This window comes from Jaculus jaculus, chromosome 20 (assembly GCF_020740685.1).
Source record: "Jaculus jaculus isolate mJacJac1 chromosome 20, mJacJac1.mat.Y.cur, whole genome shotgun sequence".
Classification (NCBI taxonomy): Eukaryota; Metazoa; Chordata; class Mammalia; order Rodentia; family Dipodidae; genus Jaculus; species Jaculus jaculus.
In genome coordinates this window covers 16,672,127-16,689,004 of record NC_059121.1, presented here as the reverse complement: position 1 = coordinate 16,689,004, position 16,878 = coordinate 16,672,127, and the positions used below count along the sequence as shown (strand labels likewise).

General features: G+C 46.0%; 1 non-coding gene and 1 pseudogene across 1 annotated transcript; one reads left to right on the top strand and one right to left on the bottom strand.

The window, feature by feature from the left end:
* The first annotated feature begins 11,206 nt into the window (after positions 1-11,206).
* LOC123456349 lies at positions 11,207-11,325 on the top strand (annotated as a pseudogene).
* Positions 11,326-11,575: 250 nt separating this feature from the next.
* Positions 11,576-11,677, bottom strand: LOC123456342. Its single transcript, XR_006634477.1, has one exon. It is a non-coding gene; the product is annotated as a U6 spliceosomal RNA (small nuclear RNA).
* Positions 11,678-16,878: the final 5,201 nt, after the last annotated feature.

The following is a 16,878-nucleotide window of genomic DNA, read 5'->3' as shown; positions in this document are numbered from 1 at the left end:
ATGCACAGTCATTTATTAACTTATTTAACAAGCCAGGGTGCCTCATGACAAACTAGATTAAATTATCCTCATAACAGTCTCATTACTGAAAAAAAGAGAGTTTTAAACTTAATAAAAATTATTCTCAATAATGTTAGAGCTTTTTCACTGTACCCTTAAAAGATAGAAATAGGTTTCTTGTTTGATTTATAATATATGGAGTTGTATAAAGCATCCATTAATAAAATTTATAAGTTCATTTAAGCTTGCACATCACAGTACTGCTATAGCCTTGGGTGCTTATTATTTAACTTTTGCTGTAGTTATGAAGATAATTAATGTCCTGACCAGACAGGGACTAAAATACCCACTAGAATGAGATAATTAGAGACATAAATAATGTTTAGATTCTTGTGAGATGCTTTTTAAATTAATTGTTTTGTTTTTTATCCAAACTTGATGCAGTAGAAAATAAGAACTTACCAAGGAACTGTGCAGTGAAGATAGGTAAGGCGTTTATCTCAAAGGACTGGTAAATGGTCACAGGCCTGGCAGTGTCTGGGCTGGAGCAGGGAGATGTCTGGTGAGGCTGGGCATTTTGAGGAACTGTTCAGCCCTTGTTCCTCCCTGGCTTCCTCTAGCCATCAGGTTCTAATGACAAAGCCACCTTGTCAAGGCCTGCTTGGTAGCTATAGCAGACAGCTTCAGGTTCGCTGAGATGGACATCCAGACCAGGCACAGTTATGGAGGAAGGGATGTTTATTGAAGCTTACAGATCCAGGGGAAGTTCCATAATGGCAGAAGAAGCTGGCCTGCCTTCACAGGATCAATCACAGAGTGAAGCACAAGCCTAAAAGCCACACAGCACAGCACACTTCAGGAACTCCAGCTAGGTACACTTTGTGTATCTTTACACTGGAATCTCAAACCCACCACCACATCTTAAGATCTGCCCAGTGACACCACCTCCAGCCAGGTGGCTGCAGATGCAAACTACAAACTAATAAAACACTAAATATATGGTGGGCCACCTATTCAAACTACCATAGTAGCAGACGGAGTCAAGCAGTTGAAGGAAGTGATAGCCAAAGGTCTAGTCTTAGATTTAGCTGAGAAGGAGAGTCCCAGAGAGAGCCTGGTGAGTCTCGCAAATCTCTCACATTGTTCAAGCAGAATGCAGGAAGGGAGGTGTGGGTAGTTAGAACGTATGTTTCCCTCATAGACTCAGGTGTTTTACTAAAGCTTGTAACTTGGGACTCCAGCGGCCTGGTTGGAGGAGATGTCACTGGCAATGGATCCTGGGGTCCAGCCCAAAAAAATGTTTGGGGCAGATCTGAACTCCAGTCCTAAGGTGTGCCTAGTTCTGAGCTCTGGGGGTCCTGCTTGCTGTAGCTTTGTGCTTGCTGGCTTTTGGGTATTTACTGGCTGTTTGTCTGCTTGGATCTATGAAAGGGAGCTAGCTTTTTCTACCATTAGTGGAGCTTCCACCCTGGTTCTGTAACCTTGAAATAAACCCCTTCCTCCCAGAAACTGTGACTGGTTTGGAAGTTCATCACAGCAGCATGGAGCTGTCTACTACAGTAGCTTAGACTCTGAGGTATGAAAACAAATATGCTTATGCATTTTAACACGTATGCGCAACACTTTGTCAGGGCATTTATTCAAACAGGTATGCAGTGTGCTTGAGAGCATAATCTTTTCTCATTTTTGGCTTCTTACTAAAACAGCACCCTTATTAAGTGCCTGAAGTAGTGTCCAAGACCTAAGAGAAAGTCCCATGTTTGATTCTCCTCGTCCCTTTGTGTCCACTGACAGAAAAGGGTTTGCTATTTAATCTGTCTTTAGGTTTGTCCTGTCCAAACACTTTGGGTGAGGCATTGGAAATGGGTATTTGTTCCCATGAATAGGGAATTGACACATTACCATTTAAAAAAATATTTATTTATTTATTTATTTACTTGAAAGAGAGAGAGAGAGAGAGAGAGGGAGAGGGAGAGAGAGAGAGGCAGGGCAAGAGAATGAGCATGCCAGAGCTTCCGGCTACTGCAACCCCCCCCAATACATCTGGCTTACGTGGGTCCTGGGGAATCAAACCTGGGTCCTTTGGCTTTGCAGGCAAACGCCTTAACCACTAAGCCATCTCTCTAGCCCACATCACCATTTTAAAAATGCTTTCACAGGGTTGGAGAGATGGCTTCACAGTTAAGGCGCCTGCCTGTAAAGCCCAAGGATCCAGGTTCACTTCCCTAGTACCTGCATAAGCCAGATGCACAAGATGGAGCATGTATCTGGAGTTCAATTGCAGTAGCTAGAGGCCCTCCTTGGTGCACTTATTCTCTCTCTCTCTCTCTCTGTCTCTTTCTCTCTCTAATAAATAAATAATTTTTAAAAAAATGCTTTCACATACATTATGTTGTCTTAGTCCCTCCTGTGAAAATTCACAGGAAGTGTACCTGTTTACTTTCTTATTTCTACAACAAAATATCAGACCAGAACAATCTTAAGGTTTCCTGCCCCCGACCTGCAGGGCCAATGTTACGCGGGGTGGTCGAGGAGGGCTGCAACCTGAAAGAACGGGCGGAAAAGAAGGAGACCAAGCGGAGGTTTTGTCAAGGTCTCGTTTAATGTTGGATTTTTTAGCTCTTTTATAATCAACCAGCAGGTAGGGCAATAAGGGGGGAAAAAGGGGGAGGGGTACAAGGAAGGAGGAAGTAGGGCCACCTGGCCGTAATCTTCTGGAGCATCTTCTTGGAATCTCTCTTGTGACGTCTCCCAGAGCAGCTGTTTGTTCTCAGGGGAGGGGCTGCATGAGGGCGGCTAGTTCTTTTTTGTCCTCAGGGCAGTGAGGGGACATATGAAGGCTGTTAGTTCTTTTGTCCTAGGGCGGTCAGGTCATGGTCTCTGACAGTTTCCAGGGGAAGTCCACTGGGGCAGGGAATGCATGACAGGAGCAGCCAAACAGTGTGGCATAGTTACATCAGCAGGGAGGAAGTAGGAAGAGCAACCTATGGCCAGAGGGGCTGGGCTGTAAAACCTTAAGGCCCACCCCCAGAGACACACTTCCTCCAGGCAGACTCTACTCCAAAAAGTTCTACAATCTTCCTGAAAAATTCCACTGTGATGGTTTGAATGCAAAATGTGTCCTGTGGTCTTTTGCGTTTATGGTTAAGGCTCACACTTTACACCCCAGCTGATGGAACCTTCAGAAGGGATGAGCATCTGTGGAGAAGTGTTGCTGGGGTTGGCCTTGGAGTGTCTAGACCCCTCTGTCTTTACTTTAATTTGCTCTCTTTCTCTCTCCTGCCTCCCTGCTGATGAAAAGATGTGATCCAGGATTCTTGCCCAGGCCTGTCATGTCTTCTTCACCATAATTAAAATTTCCCCCTCAAAACTGTTAGCTAGAAATAAACCCTTTCCTCCCACAAGCTGCTTCTGGTCAGGTGTTTTGTCCCAGCCATGAAAACGTCATTGTTAAAGCCACCAACTGAGTACGAGTCTATGGGGACGTTTTAGTTTTAAACCACTACAGAGAGGGACTCGTTACCATGACTGCTGAGGGGTCTCATATGGCGATGTTAGCTCACAAACAGCAAGACTGGTGACTTCATTTTGGGTGCAAGCATCTGCTTCTTTTCTGTCCATCTGTGATTTTTCTTGCTGTCATACATTTCTTCATCATCCCGTTTTTCTCCTGTTCTCCTGCCTCTCACCTTTTCTTTCTTTCTTTCTTTCTTTCTTTCTTTCTTTCTTTCTTTCTTTCTTTCTTTCTTTCTTTCTTTCCTTCCTTCCTTCCTTCTTTATTTCTTTCTTTCTATCTTTGATTCAGAGCAGAGGCAACAATAACTCTACTTTGCTCTCACACAAGCTCACTTATTTAAGTAGCAAAAGGCGCTGTGGCAGCAGAAGTTTTGTTCATGGAACATTGGTTCAGAGAATCTTATCTGATGTTAGGGTGTTTCAGGGTGAGTGAGAGGTTTCTCCCATTCACACTCCATCCTTGGGCACTAAGCACAAGGGAAAAGGTCTTTAATATTCGCATCTCTCATTTAGCGTTAAGGTCTCTGTCTTTGCAAGCCTTTTTGTAGACATCTGTGACTAGGTGGTGGCTTCAGTTAAACTTAGATCAACAGCAGATCACATGCCAGGTACCTGATTTACTGTATTTCCTCTGGGCGGTTGAGCTGAATTCAACACAGTACATTCCCAGGCCTGGCGAGCATGGTGTATAGGCCAAACTGAATTCAGCAGGGCCCCTTCTAAGAAGACGATGTGAGGAGATATCATCGACTAAAGGGAAGAGCTCTTGGTCAGCCCAGGATGGTGAAAAGCCCTGGTATTCTTATTCCTGTTTAGGTCCTTATTTTGAGTCTCCATTGGCTGCATCATGTTGGCCTCAGGAGTGGAAAGTGGAGGGGGATGTGGCCACAAGATCAGAGGCCACAGATTGAAAATACAACGTGGGGGATGGAAGGATGTCTTAGCCATTAAGGCTTTTGCCTGCAAAGCCAAAGGATCTCGGTTTGATTCCCCAGGTCCCATGTTAGCCAAATGCACAAGGGGGCACACGTGTCTTAAGTGACTCTGATACAAAGAGGCTCAGGGAGCAGGGTGTGGTGGCACATGCCTTTAATCCCAGCACTCGGGAGGCAGAGGTAGGAGGACCGCTGTGAGTTCGAGGCCACCCTGAGACTATGTAGTGATTTCTGGGTCAGCCTGGGCTAGAGTGAGACCCTACCTCAGAAAACAAAACAAAACAAAACAAAACAAAACAAAACAAAACAAAACAAAACAAAACAAAACAAAACAAAGAGGCTGAGGGCCCTAGGCCAGTCTGTTATGACTCACTGCTAGTCAACAAGGAAGGGGAGAAAGAAAAGAGGGGATGGAAAGACTGATGGGAAGTGAGAGAATTTTGCCTTTATGCTCCAAGAAAGTACTGTTGCAGTCACGAGCCTTTCTGTAGACTGTTGCATATCCTGGTGGCCAATGTACGTACTGTGTGTGTGTGTGTGTGGGGGTGTTATGTGCTTGTATGCATGCACAGGCAAGAGGAGGTGCCCCCACAGTGGCCTGAGAGGGCAGTTTAGTGACAGGCACATCCCCTTCGCTTTTCACCAGCACCTCTCCTAAGCACTGACCTTGGAGGCCAGGCGTAAATCCTGGTCTGTACTATCTCTATCTGAGACCGTCTCTTTCTTTCTAATAGCTGAATCTTTCTTTAAGGACAAATGTGAAAGAAATGGGAGTGCAGCTATGCCCGGAAGCCAAGGCCTCTCCAAGTATTCAGGTGAAAGGATTATCTGGAGGGGTTTTATTTTCCACGTCCACAGGAATCCCTTGGAATAATAAAGGCTGAAAAGGCCCTAACTAAATTCCCTGAGGCACCCAATGTGAGGTGGAACCCACAGGGGGGAGGTGCTTCCACATTCCCTGCCAGGTACCGCATTCCACTGTAGGCCAGTTCTATTGTTTGGGTCACAATGGGCCGAAAGGGGTACTGGGAGGGTAAGTGACCTTCCCATAGCTTCAGAGCTCGACCAGGCCCATCTGGGACTTCCTGGTCTATTGAGATCTCTGTACTGAGCCTTACAGCCCGGGTGCCAGCATCACGGAGACCGTGGGAGTGCACCCAAGCCCACTTAATGCACATGTATGGTCACAGGCAAGAGCTAGGCATGGTTGGGCACAGACGGAAGAGACTGTCTTGCACGTTGCCTTGACTTCTGATCCTGGAGGGCCAACACTGCCCTCCTTGCCCTGAACTGGAAAAGTAAGTCATTGCGTCGTTTGGGACAGAGTTCTTCGGACATCTTCCAGCCACTTGGCAGAGAACAAGGCACTTGTGACAAGATCAGTCCAGGGGTGACGTTGCAGGACAGCTGTTACCCGAGCAGAAGAGAGTGCTGGAACGTGGGCCGACGTGCAAGCCACCAAGAATCGTGTAAGACGCTTCCACAGAAATGGCAGAGACGTTTTAAGGGGGTATCTATCCTTTATGCTTTGCCATTTCTGTTGTATATTTATCAAATTGGGGAGATGTTGGTCTGTTGGCAAAATGAAGGAATGAAAAGTGCTGGGAATATCCGCTCAGTAATTTTCCATTCTTCACTGCTGAATGTGCAACATGCGGCAGCTTCATACAGAGATCACTGGTTTGGGGGTTGCAATAGTGTACTTGAGGGGCTGGAGACATGGGCTCGTGGTTAAGGCACTTGTCTGCGAGGTCCGAAGACCCAGATTGGTTCTTCAGGGGGAACATGGAAAGCCTGGCAGAAGGGGGGCAGAAAAGCTCGAGGGGATTGTAAATCAGGTTCAGCGGACTTGGGGAGAGAAGGCTGTGATTAGACAGCAAAGAAAAAGCCTGAGAGTAACTCGGGTCGGGATGATTCCCAACAAGGGAGCGAGGAGGATGGAGAGCAAGTGTGTTGTAGTCACCCATCCAAAAACGGCTCATGGGAGGAAAGATTTTATTCCTGTTTATTTATTTATTTATGTTTTGGTTACCATCTTGGTGGGGGGAGAGGAGAAGCTTCATGATGGCCGGGGAAAGTATGGCTTGAGCAGAGGCTGCCATCGCAGGTGGACGACAGCGCAGGAGAGCGAACTGCTCTGGCCAGAGGGAGCTGCCGCAAAGCCCGGCCCCAGGCCCAGACACACCTGCTCCCACAGTGTCACTTCCCAAACTGTCATCGGCTGGGGCGCCAGCATTCAGAGCGCATGAGTTTATGGGGGACCCCTAATTCAACCTCAGTGTGTTGCTTGTGCATGAGGACGGCCTAAGGAGGAACAGGGGGGCGTTGGCAGGTCGTGAGAGGGTGAGGTGCGCCCACCAGGGTGGACGGGGCGGGTCGGGCTCTGCCATATGGACACTTTGCCCCTCCAACGGTGGACGAGAGTTGTTCACCGTGCAGTGGGGTCCCCGAAGGCTCTGGGAAAGAGAAGGCCCGATGGAGGAGGTAGAGGAGGAGATGAAGGCCGCTGCTGTGTGGGAACTGGGAAAGGGGGGGCGGGGCTGCCCTCAACACCCTCTGCTACCACGGGCTCGCTGTTTTCACGGCTGTGCTTGGAAGACCGTGGAATCGACTTTGTGAGTGTGATGAGTTTTGGTTTTTTGGGTTTTTTTTTTGCCTGGCTTGGGGAAGTCTTATTTATTTATTTTTTATTGCACTGGATGGTTACAGAATGAAGGGGCCGCTGGAATGGGGGGAAGTCCCTATTCTTCTGCCCTTCCCTTCTCAAACAGCCTCTCCCCAGGAACCTCTGCTGCTTCCTCCACACTGACCCCCCAACTCAACCCCAACCCTGTGCTCCATGGGGGTAAACTGAGGCTTCTCCAAATCGCCAAACACAAGGCTGTTCTGTGATGCTCTGATAGTTCCAGAGAGGCCTCAGCCACGGTGCTGGGAAAGTGGGAATGTCACAAGGGATCCCACAGGTGGCTTGTGGACGGGGACAATCCGGTGCCCCTGGTCGCTGTGGGTTTCCTTCTCCCAGGCTGTCCCAGCACCGCACGCGTCATCCCAGGGCAGGGAGCAGGTAAGGAAGGCGTGCACCTGGGGACAGAAGTGATGAGTTGTTTTTAATCAATAAAGAATATGAAATGTTGCTGGTCAGGGCGGCGCACACCTCTGATCCAGCACCTGGGAGGCAGAGGTGAGAAGATCGCCATGGGTTCGAGGCCACCCTGAGACAACACAGTGAATTCCTGGTCAGCCTGGGCTAAAAGTGAGAACCTGCCTTGAAAATAAAGAACAAGAAAAGAAAGTATATAAAATGCCTTTTAATTCAAACACACACAAATTATCTGTTGATGTGGATGGTGATGGCCATATACCGTCACAGATTTCATCATACACCGACACAGATTTCATCATCTGAAACCCATAACCTTGCCTTCTTTCTCCAAGTGATTTTTAAAGTTTTTTTTTTTTAATTTTATTTATTAGCTAGAGAGAGATTGAGAGAGAGAGAGAGAAAATGGATGCACCAGGGCCTCCAGCCACCACAGACTGCAGACTCATGCACCACCTTGTGCATCCAGCCTACGTGGGTCCTGGAGAATCGAAGCTGGGTCCTTGGGCTTCACAGGCAAGTGCCTTAACCACAAAGCCATCTCTCCAGCCTACTCCAGGTGATTTGGCTGAGATGACTGGTGAAAAGCCCAGCTCTGAGCTTCCTGCAATCGGCATGAAGGGTGAACACGCACTGTCTCAGGAATTAGGGCATGCCAGCTTCCTTGCCACCTGTACTTATTCCATCCATGCCAGGGTTCCTTCTTTTTAGGATCACAATCTAAATGGATGTTGTTTAATGTGGCATCTTTTAAAATTATTTTTATTTATTTATTTGAGAGTGACAAACAGAGAGAAAGAGACAGACACAGAGAGAGAGAATGGGCTCACCAGGGCCTCCAGCCACTGCAAACCAACTCCAGATGCATGTGCCCCCTTGTGCATCTGGCTAACATGGGTCCTGGGGAATCAAGCCTCGAACCGGGGTCCTTAGGCTTCACAGGCAAGTGCTTAACTGCTAAGCCATCTCTCCAGCCCTAATGTGGCATCTTTATCATCATCATCATCAGTAGCAGCAGCAACCACTCCTACCTTAGAGCTGAGGATGCCTCACTGACCTTAGCCACAGACCTCCACGCATGGGCATGGCTCATGCTGTGATGTGTTCAGTGGTCAAGGGCTCTGGTAACTTTCCTTGTTTGTTTGGTCACGGCAGACACATTGAATGCCTTAAATGATTGATCTTTAAAAATTTTTTTTCATTTACTTATTTGCAAGGAGAGAGAGTGAGAGAATGAGAATGGGCCATACCAGGGCCCAGTGCCGCTGTAAATGAACTCCAGATACACGCTCCAATTCATGCATTTGGCTTTACGTGGGTACTGAAAAATCGAACCCAAGTCCCAAGGCTTTGCAGGCAAGCTCCTTAACTGCTGAGCCACCACTCCAGCCCTTTGAATGTGTCTTTCAACTTCAGACTCATTACTAGACTGGGAAGATAGCTTAGTTGGTTAAGTACTTGTCTTATAAATATTAAGACCTAAGAACTAAGTTCTGGGATACTGGGGAATTGAACCCAGGGCGTCAGGTTTTGCAAGGAAGCATCTCCAACCATTGAGCTATCTCCCCAATCCTTGATCTTTATTAGTTGGATTTGCCAAGGCTAAAGCTGGAACGTCCTTAGTAAACCCAATCTCTTCCTTGGAAGAGAGCTTCTTTTATTTAAAAAAAAAATTATTTATTTATTTGATACACAGAAAGGCAGAGAGAAAGAGAGAGAGAGAGGGAGAGAATGGACAACCCCCGGCCTCCAGCTACTGCAAACAAACTTCAGACACATACTCCCCCTTGTGCATCTGGCTTGTGTGGGTCCTGGAGAATTGAACCGGGATCCTTTGGCTTTACAGGCAAATGCCTTAACCGTTAAGCCATCTCTCTAAACATGTTGCACTAAATGCCTCTGGGACCTTGTCTCTTCCTTCATTTGGCCTGGCTTGTCCCACTAACCCCCAGCTTGCTAGGCCATCTGAGATTGTTGCCCTATGTCCACTCCAGGTTTCTGCTTTCTGCTCACGAGTAACAGTCTTTCTAGAATGTGTGTGGGTTTTTTTTTTTTTTTTTTGCTTTATTTATTCATTTTCAAGCAGAGAGAAACACAGAGGAGAGAGAAAGAGAGAGAGAGGGTATGAATAAATATGGGCACACCATGGCCCCCAGACACTGAAAACAAATTCCAAATGCATGTACCACTTTGTGTATCTGGCTTTACAGTGGTGTTGGGGAATCAAACCCAAGTTGTTCGGGTTTACAGGCAAGTGCCTTAACCTTTGAGCCAGCACTCCAGCCCCTTGAATGTAGTTTTTTTTTTTTTGTATGTAAAAACAAAGAGCATTTATTCTGCAGAATCAACCAGCATGAGGGGGGTCAACCATTCATACAAAATGGTGATCCCCTGAATGTGTTTTTCATTTTAAGGCTCACTACAAGACTGGGCAGATAGCTCAGTTGGTTAAGGGCTTGTCTCATACATATGAAGACCTAAGGTCAATCCCCAGTACCCAGGCAGGGAGGCATATGCTTCTAAGCCCAGAACTGGGGAAGTGGACACCAACAAGCCCTGGGGCAGGACAGCCAGTCAATCTAGCTTAACTGATGTATTGAAAAAGAGATGTTTAGACTGGAGATTAAGGGGCTTGCCTTGAAGCATAAGGACCCACGTTCAATTCCCCAGGTCCCACGTAAGCCAGTTGCACAAGGTGTCTTGTGCATGTGGAGTTCTTTTGCAGTGGCTGGGGGCCCTGGTGCACCCATTCTTCCCTTCCCCCCCCTCTCTCTCTTAAATAAATAATTAAAATAAAATTTAAAAAAGAGGTGGACAGTGTATCTGAGGATGACACTGAAGTTGTCCTCTGGGAGCCCACATGAATACTCACTGCACACATACACACAAACATGCATGCATTCACACGCAGAGGCACACCACACACTCGTAAAAACATACATGCGAAACCACCAAGACTAATTACCATTCTCTTTCAAAGACAGAGCATCCTCTTTGGCCGTAAGGAGTTTTACTTTTGGAGTAGCTGAACATTTTCAAAATTTAACATCAACCCCTCTTCTCCAAACACCTGCAAAAAAGCATTTAAAAATGAGCCAATTTCAGGGTATAGCTTTTCTTCATTCTAGCAAATGGGTTTGGAATACATTATGCAGGTGTTTTGATGAGAATCCAGAAACATCTTGAGACACCGTATTTCTTTGAAATGTGAGAATTTAACATGATTGCTATTTCAGGACAGGTCTGGTGTATAGAGCTTTTTATTGCTTTAATTTGCATTATTTCATTCCTTTTCAGAACTTTGTTAATTAGCAGCAGTCTGATCTCTCAGGTGAGCTAAAAGAAGCTGGAGGAAACTTGCTTAAACTTGCACATTTTGTGGTTGAGAAAGCCAGGACCAAAGTTCAAGTCCTGGCTCAGTCCAGTTCTGTCCTCCAGTCCGTTCTGTTCAGCACTGAGGACAGTGTAGACAGTAAGATGGCTTCCCATCAAGTGATGACAAGCTACAAGCTGTTAGGGACCCCGTGAGTTCCTAATCCACCACTCCTTAGACATTCTGTATATGTATGTAGTTAGGAGAAATACGAATCACAGGCTGAGCAATTATAAACAAGCACTATTTGATAAATATACAAAAATGTAGGAAATAGGTTGCAAGTAACACTGTGTGGCAGATGATAAAACTGTCTGATAGAATTTGAGCTTGCTATAGCAAGAATCTAACCTAGTCCCACATTCTCTCCTCACTAAGACAAGCTATTAGACTTAAACAATATAAAAAATAAAGTTAAATTAAAAAGATGGGCTGAAGAGATGGCTTAGTGGTTAAGCGCTTGCCTGTGAAGCCTAAGGACTCCGGTTCGAGGCTCGGTTCCCCAGGTCCCACGTTAGCCAGATGCACAAGGGGGCACACGGGTCTGGAGTTTGTTTGCAGAGGCTGGAAGCCCTGGCGCGCCCATTCTCTCTCTCTCCCTCTATCTGTCTTTCTCTCTGTGTCTGTCACTCTCAAATAAAAAAAAAAAAAAAAAAAAAAAAAAGAAATGTGTGTTGGTGTGAGATCTTTGTGCAGGAGCTATGCAAACCTTCTCTGTATTGTTACAATTTTACTGGGCATGCCAATAAGCAAGCTCAAGAAGGTCTTAAAATGAAATAGGAAATATCACAAGGTGATATTGTTTTGGAAGACATAGTATTTATTTATTTAAAAAATATTTCATTCATTTATTTGTGAAGAGAAAGAGAGGTTTGGGTGGGCCAGGACACCACTTTGTGCATCGGGCTTTACATGGGTACTGGGGAATTGAACCCAGGTCATTAGGCATTGCAGGCAGGCACCTTAACCACTGAGCCATGTCTCCAGTCCCTGAAAACTTTTGTTAGTTACATGCATGTGCACCAGGGCATCAACTTCACTTTGCAGTGTGGATTGTACTGACAAATGTTGGGAAGCCAGCGACAGAGCATTGCTACATGAGGTCACTTGTACTTGATTATGATCAAAATACGTTATGAACATGCCTTAAAATTGTCAATAAGACAGCTAAGAAAATACATTCAGTTTCTTCTCTGCCAACAGCCACTTTTGTGAACTTGGCCAAAGAACTTAACGGCCCACTCCCCTAGATTTCCATTTCCTTATCTTTCAAAAGAGGCAGGTTAGCCTACATTGTCTTTGAGATCCCTTTTTCTAAAATTCTGTCTTCCTGGCAATTCTTCTGAGATCTCATGTAACATGAAAACTTTCCAAATGGGGCCCGGAGAGATGGCTTAGTGGCTAAGGCACTTGCCTGCAAAGCCAAAGGACCCAGATTTGATCCCCCAGTACCCACACAAGCCAGATGCACAAGGTGGCATACACGTCTGGAGTTTGTTTGCGATGGCTTAGAGGCCATGGCATGTCCATTCTCATTCCCTCTCTCTCTCCTCTCTCCTCTCTCTCTCTCTCTCTCTCTCTGTGCCTCTTTCTCTCTGTGTCTCAAATAATAATAAATGAAAGTAAACAAAATCTTTCCCAGTGGTGAAGAGGAATGACCAACGCCGCCCAGGCGCAGTCACGCGCCTCTCCCTGTAGCGGCTGCTGCCCTCCTCCTGCCTGTTGCCTTGTCGTTCACGGTGGTGGCACCCCAAGATGCTGCTGCCGCACAGGTGTGAAGGATGACATGTTGAAGTCCAAACTGGAGCCTGTGGGTAGCAGTGGAGGTGAGGCCTGCCAAACACATGCACCTGGTACCACGGTTGGCACCGCGACGTGCGGAAGCATCCCAATGACCGACTGATAGATAGTCTGAGGGGAAGCAAAGGCCAGGCAATGGGACAGAACGAGTTGAGAACAGGAGCCGCGTGCCTTCCTCAGTGCAAGCGGCCCTGGGGTACTGAAGGCGTTCCGTGGCCAAATATAAACAAAAAGAGGAGCAATTTCAGAAAGTATGCCATGTGGACTTTTAAAAATATTTTAGTTAATATATGTTCATTGGTTTATTTGCAGAAAGAGAGAGAGAATGAGAATGAGCACACCAAGACCTCCAGGTGCACGTGCCACCTTGTGCATCTGGCTTGACACAGGCACTAGGGAATTGAACTCAGGTAGTTGGGTTTTGCAGGCAAGTGCCGGAAGCACTGAGCCATCTCTCCAGCCGGCAATGTGAACTTCTTACTGTAAGTCCTTCCTGGGCCTTAGGCGAGCACTTAGCTCCCTGTAAAGAATGGAGAGGGGTCTGCTTGCTAAGCTTCTCACTCACCTTATTGACAAGAGGCAACGTTAATTTCGTGGTGGAGAAACACCTGAGAGCTCGCGTGTTTTCAGTTCATGCAGAAGGCATCTTTGACAGGAGCATATGGGAGATGCGTGCATATACACATTTGCACAAGCGCTGGTAAATGCATTAAGTCATCAATTATTTATTGGTTCTAGGACAGCACCCAACATGACAAGAAATGAAATATATTGGTGTATTATGCTCACACACGGAGAAATTGAGGGAATGGGGATTTTTTTGATTTGTTTTGTTTCACTTTGGTTTTTTGCCTTAGATGGAAACATAATGCCAGAAAACAATTCTGTCTTTGAAGAACAAAGGGGCAAAGATTTTTCAACAATGGAAGGTTATAGTTTTGCAAAATTGCTTATTATTCACTGCATTTCAGAAGCAGGGCATGGAAAAGGCAATCATCTTTTGCAGCCTAGACCTCTTGCGCTTGCTTCAATTTAATGTTACCCGCTAGGTAAGACTTAATAAGATGTGTCTGTTGGCCTGCAGAAAAAAAAAAAACCAACCCTGCTTATAAGAGCCTTGTGTATCACAATGCAGATGAAAAACGGGCTTGGTTATTGTTAAACACTGTATTTTTAGAGAAATAAATTGGGCTGGAGAGATGGCTTAGTGGCCTGCAAAGCCTAAGGACCCTGGTTCGATCCTCCAGTACCCACCTAAGCCAGATGCACAAGGTGGTGCGTGCATCTGGAGTTTGTTTGCAGTGGCTAGAGGTCATGGTGTACCTGTTCTCTCTCTCTCTCTCCATATATATATATATATATACACACACATACACATATATACATACATACATATACATATACATACATACATACATATATACATATAGTTAAAGCCATAAAAAGAAATAAATTAATAATTTGAGTTATCTTAGTGCTTGTGGAATACCAGCTAAGGGAGCCCAAGGACTGTTTGTGGCCCGGGTGCATCATGGGTATAGGCATGGAAAGGTTCCACTCAGCCCACAGCAGAGCTTGTTCCAGCCCTTTCTTCAGGGGTTGACAGAGGAGGAGACACAACCAAACTTCATGCTGTGTCTTGCCGTAACCAACACCTCCTTGCCTCTTTCTCCCTCTGGTAGGTGACTGGGGGGCGGGGGAAGAGTTCATGACAGGGTCTAGTCATGATTTGCCATGGCTAGGCTAACCCTACAAGCCAACTGTGAGAGGTCGATGTAGCAAATCCTTCAGTTAGTGCCCTTACTTTCCAAAGGCAAAAAAGAACAAAATCTAAAATGAAACAACAAGGAAAAAAAAAAAAAACAACTTCTAACAGTCTCAACAACAGGGAAAAAAAGGAAAAAACCACGCATGGCAGCCTGTGCTAACCAAGTGGCCGTTATTTTGGGCTGTGGGCTGGCCTGATGAGAGGCCCTCGGTCGCTGTCGAGCAGTCTGACTGGAATGTTTGTGAAGCCACGGTTATATTTGGCTTCTGGAAGGGAAGTTGCCCAGATACAGAGGCTGCCTGGGGTCAGAGGGCCGGATCCACCAGGAGGGAAAGCAGCTATCCCCTTCCCAGGGAGGGAAATGGGCGGGCCAGCACCGTGGGACCCTTTGGCAGAGCCAGGTGAATGCAATGCCCTGGGAGAGTTTCCAGTTCAAAGTGACTGGCTGATGTAGCCTGAAGGGCGACCAAACCACCTCGCCTTGGGGGCAAGGGAGCAGCATTAAGCCTTAAAAATATATTTAATTAATTTATTTATTTCTGGTTTTTCAAGGTAGGGCCTCACTTTAGCTCAGGCTGACCTGGAATCCACCATGTAGTCTCAGGGTGGCCTCGAACTCTTAGAGATCCTCCTACCTCTGAGTACTGGGATTAAAGGCGTGAGCCACCGCACCCGGCAAAAAAATATTTTATTTATTTGGGGCGGGGGGCAGATAGGTAGAGAGAGAGGGGGAATGGGTGCACTGGGGCCTCCAGCCACCACAAATGAACTCCAGACACCTGGGCCACCTAGTATATCTGGCTTTACACAGCTATTTGGGAATCAAACCCAAGGTACCTTAGGCTCTGCAGGCAAGTCAGGTGTCTTAACTGCTAAGCCATGTCTCTGGCCCTTGTTCTCTTTTATTTAGCCCACCATGTTCTGTCAAGGGTTCTCTTAGCCTTGAATTTAGTGGAAGTTTCCAAGACACTGTTTAACTAGTTATTATTCTTCTGCCCAATGCTTGATATTAGAAGGTGGGTTCTGTTGTTTATCTTATCACTGCCCCACCCCCTGGTTCACATACAAGGATTTTGTCAAAGTCATCCATGGGCTAGGATGCCCCCCCACTCAGAGCTCCAGATTATGGATACATAGAAGGTAATGAAATTTGCAGTTGTGTAATAAAAAGAATGATAGTGGAGCTGGGCATGGTGGTGCACACCTTTAATCCCAGCACTTGGGAGGCAGAGGTAGGAGGATCGCCGTGAGTTCAAGGCCGCCCTGAGAATGCAGAGTGAACATCAGGTCAGCCTGAGCTAAAGTGAGACCCTACCTTGAAAAGCCAAAAAAAATTATAAATAAATAAAATAAAGAATAATAGTGATGTCATGATAGAAAAACAGGTTCTTGTTTATGAATATACCTCTAAAATATGCATTTTTGTAAGGTTCATTGATTTATTTCCAGGTCAAGAAACCATACAGCCATACAAACTGGTTCATTAGATATTCATCACACCTCTGTACTGCTTTTATTAGAAGTGCCCTTGGTGCCAATGGCGAGGCCAATGTTTTTCAGGGACTGAATCAATGCTTGAAACTCATCAATTTCTTATAGGCAGCTTTAGTTTAAGGTATTTTTGATGATTTCGTAGAAATGTTCTACCCTATTAAAAAGCTCTTAACTTAAACCGTAGTGCAAGCCAAGGCGTCCCTTAGATGAAAAATGGCTTTGCGTAAGAGATTTCAAATGTGTCAAATCTGCATTAAAGAACAATATTTGAAATTAGTTCAAAGGTTGGTTGAACTCTCCAGGTGAAAGTGACACCCGCTTGATGGATCCCTCTAAAACAACCTGGAGCGCCCCCACCCTGAGTTTGCATTTGAATAAATCATGTCCAAGTTTAGCACTCCGGCTTTCCTGTTTCCTCTCTTCTGGGAAAAGTTTCAACTTCCTTGGCTGTGAGGGCAGTGAGATAAGAGAACCTGGACGTGGTGGTAATATTTACATTCATTCATTCACCACTTACTAATCAGGCAAGGATATGTTCCTTTTTTTTTTTGGTTTTTCAAGGTAGGGTCTCACTCTAGCCCAGGCTGACCTGGAATTTACCATGTAGTCTCAGGGTGGCCTCAAACTCACAGCAATCCTATCTCTGCCTCCTGAGTGTTGGGATTAAAGGCATGTGCCACCTCGCCTGGTGCAAGGGTATGAACCAACAGTAAAGGAAGAATTTGCATAGCAAACCCTTGTTCTCCTGCCCACGGTAGCTATCCAGTGAGGAGCAAGATCAATGATAACATCATCTCATGAACTGAGAACCGCCCTGCTGGTGGACAAGGGACGTACTGTGACGATGAATGCTACGGTGTGTTGGGTGTCACAGCAATCTCCTCTGAGAGAG